The sequence below is a fragment of the Schistocerca piceifrons genome, chromosome X, assembly GCF_021461385.2.
Source record: "Schistocerca piceifrons isolate TAMUIC-IGC-003096 chromosome X, iqSchPice1.1, whole genome shotgun sequence".
Classification (NCBI taxonomy): domain Eukaryota; kingdom Metazoa; phylum Arthropoda; class Insecta; order Orthoptera; family Acrididae; genus Schistocerca; species Schistocerca piceifrons.
Window position 1 is genome coordinate 586,857,850 of NC_060149.1, and position 12,422 is coordinate 586,870,271.

Consider the following 12,422-nt stretch of genomic DNA (forward strand, 5'->3'; position numbering starts at 1 on the left):
CACATTTCGAAAGCTTCTATTCTCTTCTTGTCCAAACTATTTATCGTCCATGTTTCACTTCCATACATGGCTGCACTCCATACAAATACTTTCAGAAACGAATTCCTGACACTTAAATCTATACTCGATGTTAACAGATTTCTCTTCTTCAGAAACGCTTTCCTTGACATTGCCAGTCTACATTTTATATCTTCTCTACTTCGACCATCATCAGTTATTATGCTCCCCAAATAGCAAAACTCCTTTACTACTTTAAGTGCCTCATTTCCTAATCTAATTCCCTCAGCATCACCCGACTTAATTCGACTACATTCCATTACCCTCGTTTTGCTTTTGTTGATGTTCATCTTATATCCTCCTTTCAAGACACTGTCCATTCCGTTCAACTGCTCTTACAAGTCCTTTGCTGTCTCTGACAGAATTACAATGTCATCGGCGAACCACAAAGTTTTTATTTCTTCTCCATGGATTTTAATACCTACTCCGAATTTTTCTTTTGTTTCCTTTACTGCTTGCTCAATATACAGATTGAATAACATCGGGGAGAGGCTACAACCTTGTCTCACTCCATTCCCAACCACTGCTTCCCTTTCATGTTCCTCGACTCTTATAACTGCCATCTGGTTTCTGTACAAATTGTAAATAGACTTTCGCTCCCTGTATTTTACCCCTGACACCTTTAGAACATGGAAGAGTGTATTCCAGTCAACATTGTCAAAAGCTTTCTCTAAGTCTACAAATGCTAGAAACGTAGGTTTGCCTTTCCTTAATCTTTCTTCTAAGATAAGTCGTAAGGTTAGTATTGCCTCACGTGTTCCAATATTCTACGGAATCCAAACTGATCTTCCCCGATGTCGGCTTCTACCAGTTTTATCCATTCGTCTGTAAAGAATTCGTGTTAGTATTTTGCAGCAGTGACTTATTAAACTGATAGTTCGGTAATTTTCACATCTGTCAACACCTGCTTTCTTTGGGATTGGAATTATTATATTCTTTTTGAAGACTGAGGGTACTTCGCCTGTCTCATACATATTCCTCACCAGATGGTAAAGTTTTGTCAGGACTGGCTCTCCCAAGGCTGTCAGTAGTTCTAATGGAATGTTGTCTACTCCCGGGGCCTTGTTTCGGCTCAGGTCTTTCAGTGCTCTGTCAAACTCTTCACGTAGTATCGTATCTCCCACTTCATCTTCATGTACATTCTCCTCCATTTCTATAATATTGTCCTCAAGTACATCGCCCTTGTATAGACCCTCTATATACTCCTTCCATCTTTCTGCTTTCCCTTCTTTGGTTAGAACTGGGTTTCCATCTGAGCTCTTGATATTCATACAAGTTGTTCTCTTTTCTCCAAAGGTCTCTTTAATTTTCCTGTAGGCAGTATCGATCTTACCACTAGTGAGATAAGCCACTACATCCTTACGTGCCGGCCGGAGTGGCCGAGCGGTTCTAGGCGCTTCAGTCCGGAATCGCGCGACCGCTACGGTCGCAGGTTCGAATCCTGCCTCGGGCATGGATGTGTGTGACGTCCATAGGTTAATTAGGTTTAAGTAGTTCTACGTTCTAGGGGACTGATGACCTCAGATGTTAAGTCCGATAGTGCTCAGAGCCATTTGAACCATTTCAACCATCGTTACATTTGTCCTCTAGCCATCCCTGCTTAGCCATTTTGCACTTCCTGTCGATCTCATTTTTGAGACTTTTGTATTCCTTTTTGCCTGCTTCATTTACTGCATTTTTTATATTTTCTCCTTTCATCAATTAAATTCGATATTTCTTCTGTTACCGAAGGATTTCTACTAGCCCTCGTCTTTTTACCTACTTGATCCTCTGCTGCCTTCACTACTTCATCCCTCAGAGCTACCCATTCTTCTTCTACTGTACTTCTTTCCCCCACTGCTGTCAATTGTTCCCTTATGCTCTCCCTGAAACTCTGTACAACCTCTGGTTTAGTGAGTTTATCCAGGTCCCATCTCCTTAAATTCCCACCTTTTTGCAGTTTCTTCAATTTTAATCTGCAGTTCATAACCAATAGATTGTGGTCAGAGTCCACATCTGCCCCTGGAAATGTCTTACAATTTAAAACCTGGTTCCTAAATCTCTGTCTTACCATTATATATGCTATCTGATACCTTTTACTATCTCCAGGGTTCTTCCATGTATACAACCTTCTTTTATGATTCTTGAACAAAGTGTTAGCTATGATTAAGTTATGCTCTGTGCAAAATTCTACCAGACGGCTTCCTCTTTCATTCCTTAGCCCCAATCCATATTCACCTACTATGTTTCCTTCTCTCCCTTTTCCTACACTCGAATTCCAGTCACCCATGACTATTAAATTTTCGTCTCCCTTCACTATCTGAATAATTTCTTTTATCTCATCATACATTTCATCAATTTCTTCATCATCTGCAGAGCTATTTGGCATATAAACTTGTACTACTCTAGTAGACGTGGGCTTCGTGTCTATCTTGGCCACAATAATGCGTTCACTACGCTGTTTGTAGTAGCTTACCCGCACGCCTATTTTTTTTATTCATTATTAAACTTACTCCTGCATTACCTCTATTTGATTTTGTATTTATAACCCTGTATTCACCTGACCAAAAGTCTTGTTCCTTCTGCCACCGAACTTCACTAATTCCCACTATATCTAACTTCAACCTATCCATTTCGCTTTTTAAATTTTCTAACCTACCTGTCCGATTAAGGGATCTGACATTCCACGCTCCGATCCGTAGGACGCCAGTTGCCTTTCTCCATTATAAGAACGTCCTCTTGAGTAGTCCCCGCCCGGTGATCCGAATGGGGGACCATTTTACCTCCGGAATATTTTACCCAAGAGGACGCCATCATCATTTAACCATACAGTAAAGTTGCATGCCCTCGGGAAAGATTACGGCTGTAGTTTCTCCTTGCTTTCAGCCGTTCGCAGTACCAGCACGCAAGGCCGTTTTGCTTATTGTTACAAGGCCATATCAGTCAATCATCCAGACTGTTGCCCCTGCAACTACTGAAAAGGCTGCTGCCCCTCTTCAGGAACCACACGTTTGCCTGGCCTCTCAACAGATACCCCTCCGTTGTGGTTGCACCTACCGTACGGCCATCTGTATCGCTGAGGCACGCAAGCCTCCCCACCAACGGCCTAACCTAAGGACATCACGCACATCCATGCCCGAGGCAGAATTCGAACCTGCGACCGTAGCTGTCGTGCGGTTCCGGACTGAAGCGACTAGAACCGCTTGGGTTGCAATTTTAGTTTTTTTATTTATCAACTACGCGTTTCATCTTATTTAGGCATCTTCAGGCTAATCTTAGTTTGGTATTTCTTAGGACGATCCTTTAGACTGTATAGCTAAAGGGCATCGTCGAGTACATCAAGGCAACGTCGCCTTCGTTAACCTCAGTAAATACTTTCTAGATGGACGTGAATGACTCCAAGACCTGCATAACGCGTACAGGTTCACAGGAGCAAATAATTATAGGTGAAGGAAAAAGAAAGGCAATTGACGAAAGAATTGAAACTATCATTTTAGCAGCAGTAACAAATATCGCTAATAGGCATCTCGAAGTTACGAGCGGGATAAACCAAACGAGTGGTCTGCGCACAGTACATTCCATCGCATTTCATCCACTTCACTTTCCACAGCTTCTACAGCTTCATGACAATGACTAACAGAAATTGGTTACAGTTACCCAATTATTATCTACGAAATGTGCGAAATTATGTGGTATATCTATGCAAAACTGGTTTTGAGGAAGCAGGATCATTTACAAACCATGGGCACGTCAATCTTCGCAATATGCACTAATCGTCAGATGAAAATCCATACTGACTCAAAGAAGTGAATAAAAACAACGCTCTTGGTGTGTCAACGTTTGGTGCGTGTTTCTCAAGACCCGCATCATTGGTGCCTGTTTTATCCACGGGAATCTTAATACACTCAAGTATCTCGAGTTCCTAAGATATACTGCTGCCACAGTGATTGGAAGACATCCTACTGGACTTATGGCAGTCAGTGTGGTACCAACATGACAGATGTCTCTCTCATACCGCACATCGCACATGTAACGATAAGAGAGCATTTGGAGAGCATTCGAACTGTCACTCAGGAAACGCAAAATGGTCTGTACGCTCACCATACTTAACACTTCCATACTTTTATCTGTGACGAAAATTAAATCAAAAGGCCTATTAAGAAAGATGACTCGTGAAGGCTGAAATGCTTTCCAACACGCGCCTGTGCTGCCGCTACCTCCAAATGAAATTCAATGTGCAGTATTGTTTCTCCGTAATCACTTTGTAGCGTGTAGTAATGCTAAAGGTCAACATTTTGAGCAGTAGGCATTACAGCCGCCATAATGAGCACACGAACCGTACATGAGTTGCATGTTTCCTTACATTTGCTGTAATAGGGTAGACATTTGTGGAACCGCTTCTCCTGACCGGGGGACAATGGTTTGCGGTGCTGTTATCTTGATACTATTTGATCAAGTCCCATACATTTTATGTCGTTGAAATTCTTTCAACTGCCACAGAAAAAATTGACAACATTGTCAGCTATAACTTGGCGAAAACTGCATTTTGACATATTTATTCAGTCTGCGTATATGTGGGGTGGCCTGTCTTAGCTCCTCATCTTATATATATAATAGAAAGCGTAGGTGGGCTCGCTGACATTGGGTATCCCCGAACACTGGTAGTCGAAAGATATTACCATATCCACCGTCCGAAAAATCAAACAAGAGAGACGGCGACGTGGACACCGATTCCGTGTCTGGTGTCACTCTATCTGCCAGTACCCTGGCCAGCTTCCACGCTGATCCCAGATGACAAACATACAAGTGAATAGAATTTCCGACACTTCTTTCATAACAGAGCCCCAGAACGATGCTAACTGGGGCACTATCTTCGTTTTTTGGTTTATTTTGTGACCATTTTCCACTCTGTGCTCTACCACTGCTGTTTTACGTGACATTTGTGTTCATCACAATATCCTACTATACTTAGAAGACATAATTAACACCATATTCGCACTGAATTATGTAGACTCCAGGCATTCTGATATAGGTGCTGTTTTTCACCGGTCGTAAAATACGTTTGATCATTATGTCTCCCAATATACGAGAGTGTGCTGAGAAGTAATGCCTCTGACTTTTTTGGGGAAAACTTTTAAAGCTTTTAAAATAAGACAAATGTTATTAATATTCTACATTCTTATTCTTCACACCTACATATTTATTTCTCAACTTAGTCACTCTGGCGGCGAACACGTTTCTCCCAACGAGAAACCACACTCCTGGAAATGGAAAAAAGAACACATTGACACGGGTGTGTCAGACCCACCATACTTGCTCCGGACACTGCGAGAGGGCTGTACAAGCAATGATCACACGCACGGCACAGCGGACACACCAGGAACCGCGGTGTTGGCCGTCGAATGGCGCTAGCTGCGCAGCATTTGTGCACCGCCGCCGTCAGTGTCAGCCAGTTTGCCGTGGCATACGGAGCTCCATCGCAGTCTTTAACACTGGTAGCATGCCGCGACAGCGTGGACGTGAACCGTATGTGCAGTTGACGGACTTTGAGCGAGGGCGTATAGTGGGCATGCGGGAGGCCGGGTGGACGTACCGCCGAATTGCTCAACACGTGGGGCGTGAGGTCTCCACAGTACATCGATGTTGTCGCCAGTGGTCGGCGGAAGGTGCACGTGCCCGTCGACCTGGGACCGGACCGCAGCGATGCCCGGATGCACGCCAAGACCGTAGGATTCTACGCAGTGCCGTAGGGGCCGCACCGCCACTTCCCAGCAAATTACGGACACTGTTGCTCCTGGGGTATCGGCGAGGACCATTCGCAACCGTCTCCATGAAGCTGGGATACGGCCCCGCACACCGTTAGGCCGTCTTCCGCTCACGCCCCAACGTCGTGCAGCCCGCCTCCAGTGGTGTCGCGACAGGCGTGAATGGAGGGACGAATGGAGACGTGTCGTCTTCAGCGATGAGAGTCGCTTCTGCCTTGGTGCCAATGATGGTCGTATGCGTGTTTGGCGCCGTGCAGGTGAGCGCCACAATCAGGACTGCATTCGACCGAGGCACACAGGGCCAACACCCGGCATCATGGTGTGGCGAACGATCTCCTACACTGGCCGTACACCACTGGTGATCGTCGAGGGGACACTGAATAGTGCACGGTACATCCAAACCATCATCGAACCCATCGTTCTACCATTCCTAGACCGGCAAGGGAACTTGCTGTTCCAACAGGACAATGCACGTCCGCATGTATCCCGTGCCACCCAACGTGCTCTAGAAGGTGTAAGTCAACTACCCTGGCCAGCAAGATCTCCGGATCTGTCCCCAATTGAGCATGTTTGGGACTGGATGAAGCGTCGTCTCACGCGGTCTGCACGTCCAGCACGAACGCTGGTCCAACTGAGGCGCCAGGTGGAAATGGCATGGCAAGCCGTTCCACAGAACTACATCCAGCATCTCTACGATCGTCTCCATGGGAGAATAGCAGCCTGCATTGCTGCGAAAGGTGGATATACACTGTACTAGTGCCGACATTGTGCATGCTCTGTTGCCTGTGTCTATGTGCCTGTGGTTCTGTCATTGTGATCATGTGATGTATCTGACCCCAGGAATGTGTCAATAAAGTTTCCCCTTCCTGGGACAATGAATTCACGTTGTTCTTATTTCAATTTCCAGGAGTGTAGTTTGTTGATGCCGCCATTATACAGGGTGTTACAAAAAGGTACGGCCAAACTTTCAGGAAACATTCCTCACACACAAATAAAGAAAATATGTTATGTGGACATGTGTACGGAAACGCTTAATTTCTATGTTAGAGTTCATTTCAGTTTCGTCAGTATGCACTGTACTTCCTCGATTCACCGCCAGTTGGCCCAATTGAAGGAAGGTAATGTTGACTTCGGTGCTTGTGTTGACATGCGACTCATTGCTCTACAGTACTAGCATCAAGCACATCAGTACGTAGCATCAACAGGTTAGTGTTCATCACGAACGTGGTTTTGCAGTCAGTGCAATGTTTACAAATGCGGAGTTGGCAGATGCCCATTTGATCTATGGATTAGCACGGGGCAATAGCCGTGGCGCGGTACGTTGATTTCCAGAACGAAGGTGTCCCGACAGGAAGACGTTCGAAGCAATTGATCGGCGTCTTAGGGAGCACGGAACATTCCAGCCTATGACTCGCGACTGGGGAAGACCTAGAACGACGAGGACACCTGCAATGGACGAGGCAATTCTTCGTGCAGTTGACGATAACCCTAATGTCAGCGTCAGAGAAGTTGCTACTGTACAAGGTAACGTTCACCACGTCACTGTATGGAGAGTGCTACGGGAGAACCAGTTGTTTCCGTACCATGTACAGTGTGTGCAGGCACTATCAGCAGCTGATTGGCCTCCACGGGGACACTTCTGCAAATGGCTCATCCAACAATGTGTCAATCCTCATTTCAGTGCAAATGTTCTCTTTACGGATGAAGCTTCATTCCAACGTGATCAAATTATAAATTTTCACAATCAACATGTGTGGGCTGACGAGAATCCGCACGCAATTGTGCAATCACGTCATCAACACAGATTTTCTGTGAACGTTTGGGAAGGCATGGTTGGTGATGTCTTGATTGGGCCCCATGTTCTTCCGCCTACGTTCAATGGAGCACGTTATCATGATTTCATACGGGATACTCTACCTGTGCTGCTAGAACATGTGCCTTTACATGTACGACACAACATGTGGTTCATGCACGATGGAGCTCCTGCACATTTCAGTCGAAGTGTTCGTACGCTTCTCAACAACAGATTCGGTGACCGATGGATTGGTAGAGGCGGACCAATTCCATGGCCTCCACGCTCTCCTGACCTCAACCCTCTTGACTTTCGTTTATGGGGGCATTTGAAAGCTCTTGTCTACGCAGCCCCGGTACCAAATGTAGAGACTCTTCGTGCTCGTATTGTGGACGGCTGTGATACAAAACACCATTCTACAGGGCTACATCAGCGCATCAGGGATTCCACGCGACGGAGGGTGGATGCATGTATCCTCGCTAACGGAGGACATTTTGAACATTTGCTGTAACAAAGTGTTTGAAGTCACGCTGGTACGTTCTGTGGCTGCATGTTTCCATTCCATGATTAATGTGACTTGAAAAGAAGTAATAAAATGAGCTCTAACATGAAAAGTAAGCGTTTCCGGACACATGTCCACATAACATATTTTCTTTCTTTGTGTGTGAGGAATGCTTCCTGAAAGTTTGGCCGTACCTTCTTGTAACACCCTGTAGAATGTGTGACTGTTGACGGAGTCACATCCTCACCTCTGCTTGCACCGCTTCATCGCTATGAAAGTGAAGTCTTCGACAGTTTTCTGTAAGTTTCGGAAGCACATGAATATCGGATGGGGCCAAGCCGGGACTGTGCGGAGGATGATCGATGAGAGTGAACTCAAGGTGTCGGGATTGTTGCAGATGTCGCAGCGGTCGTGTAGTCTGGCACTCTCATGCTGAGGGAGGGGGTGTTACATGTGTATGTGAACCCACATACTTACGTTACACACCGCCATGTTATAGACTAGAATCCGGAGGCCTCTAGCGGCAGAGACTTGCAGCTGGCGTCAGAGAAGCAGGAAAGTTAACCAAATAATACGCATGGCATGTAATACCTCGATCAATATTGAGACTAGAATAAAAAGAATCGGAGGGATTACTTTTCAGCACGCCCTCGTACATCCTATTTTTCTGAGCGTGGCGCTGCAGTGGGGTAGAATTGTGGATGTTTTCTCGGAATTCCTGCGCATGGCGGGTTCATCGACTTGCCCGTCTGTAGGTTGGTGAAATACTTGTACAATCGTTTGATTCCAGAAGTCACGCTCTGTGAAAACTACGCCGTGAGTTGTAGAACCTTTAGACAGACGCTTAGGGTATTGATAGTGGGTCCCAATGACAAATTAGATGCAGTATCTCTATTCGAGGGCAATGTTATTTTATAGGGCGTCATACATGACCTAATTGAATAGGTTTGCTTGATAATGGCCAAAAGGTCAAAACTGGCCAGTCACTAAAGTAATTACAAATATAGACTGATAAGCCAAAACATTATGACGCTGGATGCCGCCTGGTGGCGTTCCGAGCACGTAACATGGTAACAAAAGTATGTAAGCGGAGATATGGGCTGCAAATGGGAAATGCATTGAGATAAGCGACTTTGACAAGATTATTATGACGCAGAGCTTGTGAACGAATATCTCGAAAACGGGGAGGCTGGGTCAATGTTAACGTGCTACTTTCGTGAGCATCTACGGAAAGAGGTAGAAGGTCAGTGAAACTACCACTAAGCTCTAAATGGTTGGACGTTCACGACTCTCCACAGAACGTAGGGTTCAGATGCTAGTATGCTCTGTAAAATAGGATGGATGGTGATCTGTGGCATCTCTGCCGGAAGAGCTCAATGCTGGTTCACGCAGAAGTGTTTCGGAGCACACCGTCCACCGTACATTGTTGAACATGGAGCTGCGCAGCACGTGTTCACATGTTGACCCAACGACATCGTCAATACGATTTTAGTGGGCATGGGACCATCTGGATTCGACCGTCGATCAATGGAAACTTGTTGACTCTTGGGGTGAATCTCATTTTTGCTACCCTAGGTCGATGGTCATCTCCACATATGCCGTCATCGAGGTGAACGGCGGCTCGAAACATGCAGCGCGCCACTGACGCAGGTTGGTGGGAGCAGTATTATGGTATAGGAGACATTCTCCTGGCTTGCATGGAACTTGCGGTAGTAATATAAGACACGCTCACAGCTACGAACTACTTGGATCCCTTCATGCATGATGTCTTTCCCGACGGCGATGTCTTTTTTCAGCAGAATAAGTGTCCTTATCTCGGAGTCAGAACCGTGCTACATTGGTTTGAGGAGCATCATAGTGAACTCACGTTGATGTCTCGGCCACAAAATTCACCTGATGTAAATACTATGGAAACCATCTGGGTCGCTATCAGGCGCCATAACCGCGTACGAAAATCAGTGGTCTGTTATTTACGCTAATTACCTGCCTTTGCCCCCCTGGGCAAAGACAGGTTTGTCTGGCCTCTCAACAGATACCCCTTCGTTGTGGTTGCACCTACGGTACGGCTATCTGTATCGCTGAGGCACGCAAGCCTCCCCACCAACGGCAAGGTCCATGGTTCATGGGGGGGGGGGGGGGGGGGGGGCAAAGACAAGACTGAAGACCACAACAACAACAACCTGTCTTTGCGTAGGCGTCTAATGACATATACCTCCAAAAGCCTACCAACGAACTGTCGGATTGCTGATACGCAGAATGAGTGATTTATTTCGTTCCGAAGATGGACAAACAAGCTATTAAGCAGATGGTCATAATTTTTTGGCTTATCAGTGTACAAAGCACAGCAGAAACGTGTTATTGTGAAAGTCACTCCTGGAAATTTCGATAACTTATAAATTAATTATGCGCAGTGGTTAGCACCCTGGACGCACATTCAGGAGGACGACGGTTCCAGTCCCCGACCGAGGTTTCAAGTGATTCCCCTAAATAGCTAAGGCAAATTCCTGGACTGTTCCATACTTCCCTAATCAGGGCTTTTCCTCCGATACTAATTACATCATTGTCGACGCAACGTTGAATTCTTATCTCTATTCCGTCGGGGACGTGGTTGGTGGCCTGCACTTGGTGCGTCACGGCACACCCATAGATGTTATCAGTGATAGTACTTACTCCAGTGGTGACGCAATACTTACTCACTGACACTTTACGTAGAAGCAGTTTGCTCTGGTGGCGCCCACTGTCTCATGTAGTGTAGCCGCAACAGCAGATGAGATGAGCAGTACGAATAACTATATTGCACTTTCTCTGCTACATCAGAGAAGAATGACTTTGGTCAGTGTATGTTGCTTATCGTAAATGCAGTCGACAGCAGTTTGCTTGACAAGCTATGGACTGCGTGTGCATTAGCTGTGCACGTGTCGCAATATCAACGTAGCTTTCATGGTTCGATATGTGGATGATCATGTGATCTATTTCTGATCGTGGTTTTCACCGATTCCAAAGTATCGTCCGTGTTTGAAAAAAAGTATTTCACGTTGCTCCATGGTTTTAATACCACGTAAGTCAGCAAGGTTCACAAACGTTAGTGAGTGAGCCGGTCTTTAGATCGAAGAAAGCCCAGGGCACGCCATACGAAACCGATCTTGGAAATTACAGAGTCAAAATAAATGTCTTGTGCAGCCGTAAGACCCGATAAAATTCTGTGCATATGGCGGATTCGTGGCATGCAACGTTTTACTCTGACGAAAGATGCCATATAATCCCGTGCAAAGCGAAAATATATGAACTCTCGTCTAACCTCTCACCTTCCTAGGGAAAGAGTCCATCACTAAATACCGAATCAAAATCCATAAAGTAATTCCCGAAATCAGCCCCCCGTAGAGACAGAAGAACGGTGCACGGGACTAAAAATTTATCAATGATCAGTCGCTTTGCATGACATATACTTCCTGACAAAAAGGTGAAGTACCCAGAAGGAGAGGAGGAAATGGAATGAAACTTCATAGGTTTATATACAGTATGCAACGTCGTCATCGGGGTACCATTCATGTACTATTTTCAACCGTGCATGTTACACAACAAAAAGCTAATGGCTCTGAGAAGCATTCAGTAGCGTAGCTACCATAGGACTAAGTGGGGCAGCGGCCCGGGGTCCCCAAGTTCAATGGACCCCTCGGCCTCCATGAACGACGTTCGAAAATGTTATGTAATATCTTAGTTGAATCAAGAATTTTCGACTTCTAACTTTCAGGACCCTGACCAATAAACTTCGAATGGCGCTAACTGAAATAAAAAAATTTCTCTCACCTCCAGAACGTAAACATAACAGGGTGCATTGCGTGTCCGCTAAGACGTGGACCTTGCCGCCGTTCGGGTGTTGTCGGCTAAAGTATAAGTTCCCATGGCTGCCAATCTTTGCGAACTAACAGTGAGTGGTGTTGAATTACTAGCAGTGTATTTGACAATACAGTGTGTGATTGAATACGCTCTACAACAGGGCTTCACAACTGGCCGGTTTTGAGCGCGAGTACTCGCGTCTGCTCAGGCACGTGCTCGCGAGCAAGTGCAAGGTCGCGGAGTAGGGAGGGAGATGCGCGCGCACGTATGAATAGGACCGCAGCGTGCCTATTGAATTCGCCCCGACTGTGTAACGTTAAAAGTACTACGATCAGCTCTAACAGTCACTTCGCTGGTTAAGAATCATGTCAAGTCGCCGTTGTCTAACCCCAACCATGCTTTCGTAGTTCAACCCCCATTGGGAGGAATTGTATCTGTTTACAGAAAAAGATGGTGTTGCAAAATGTTTAGTATGTCACAAAACGCTGAA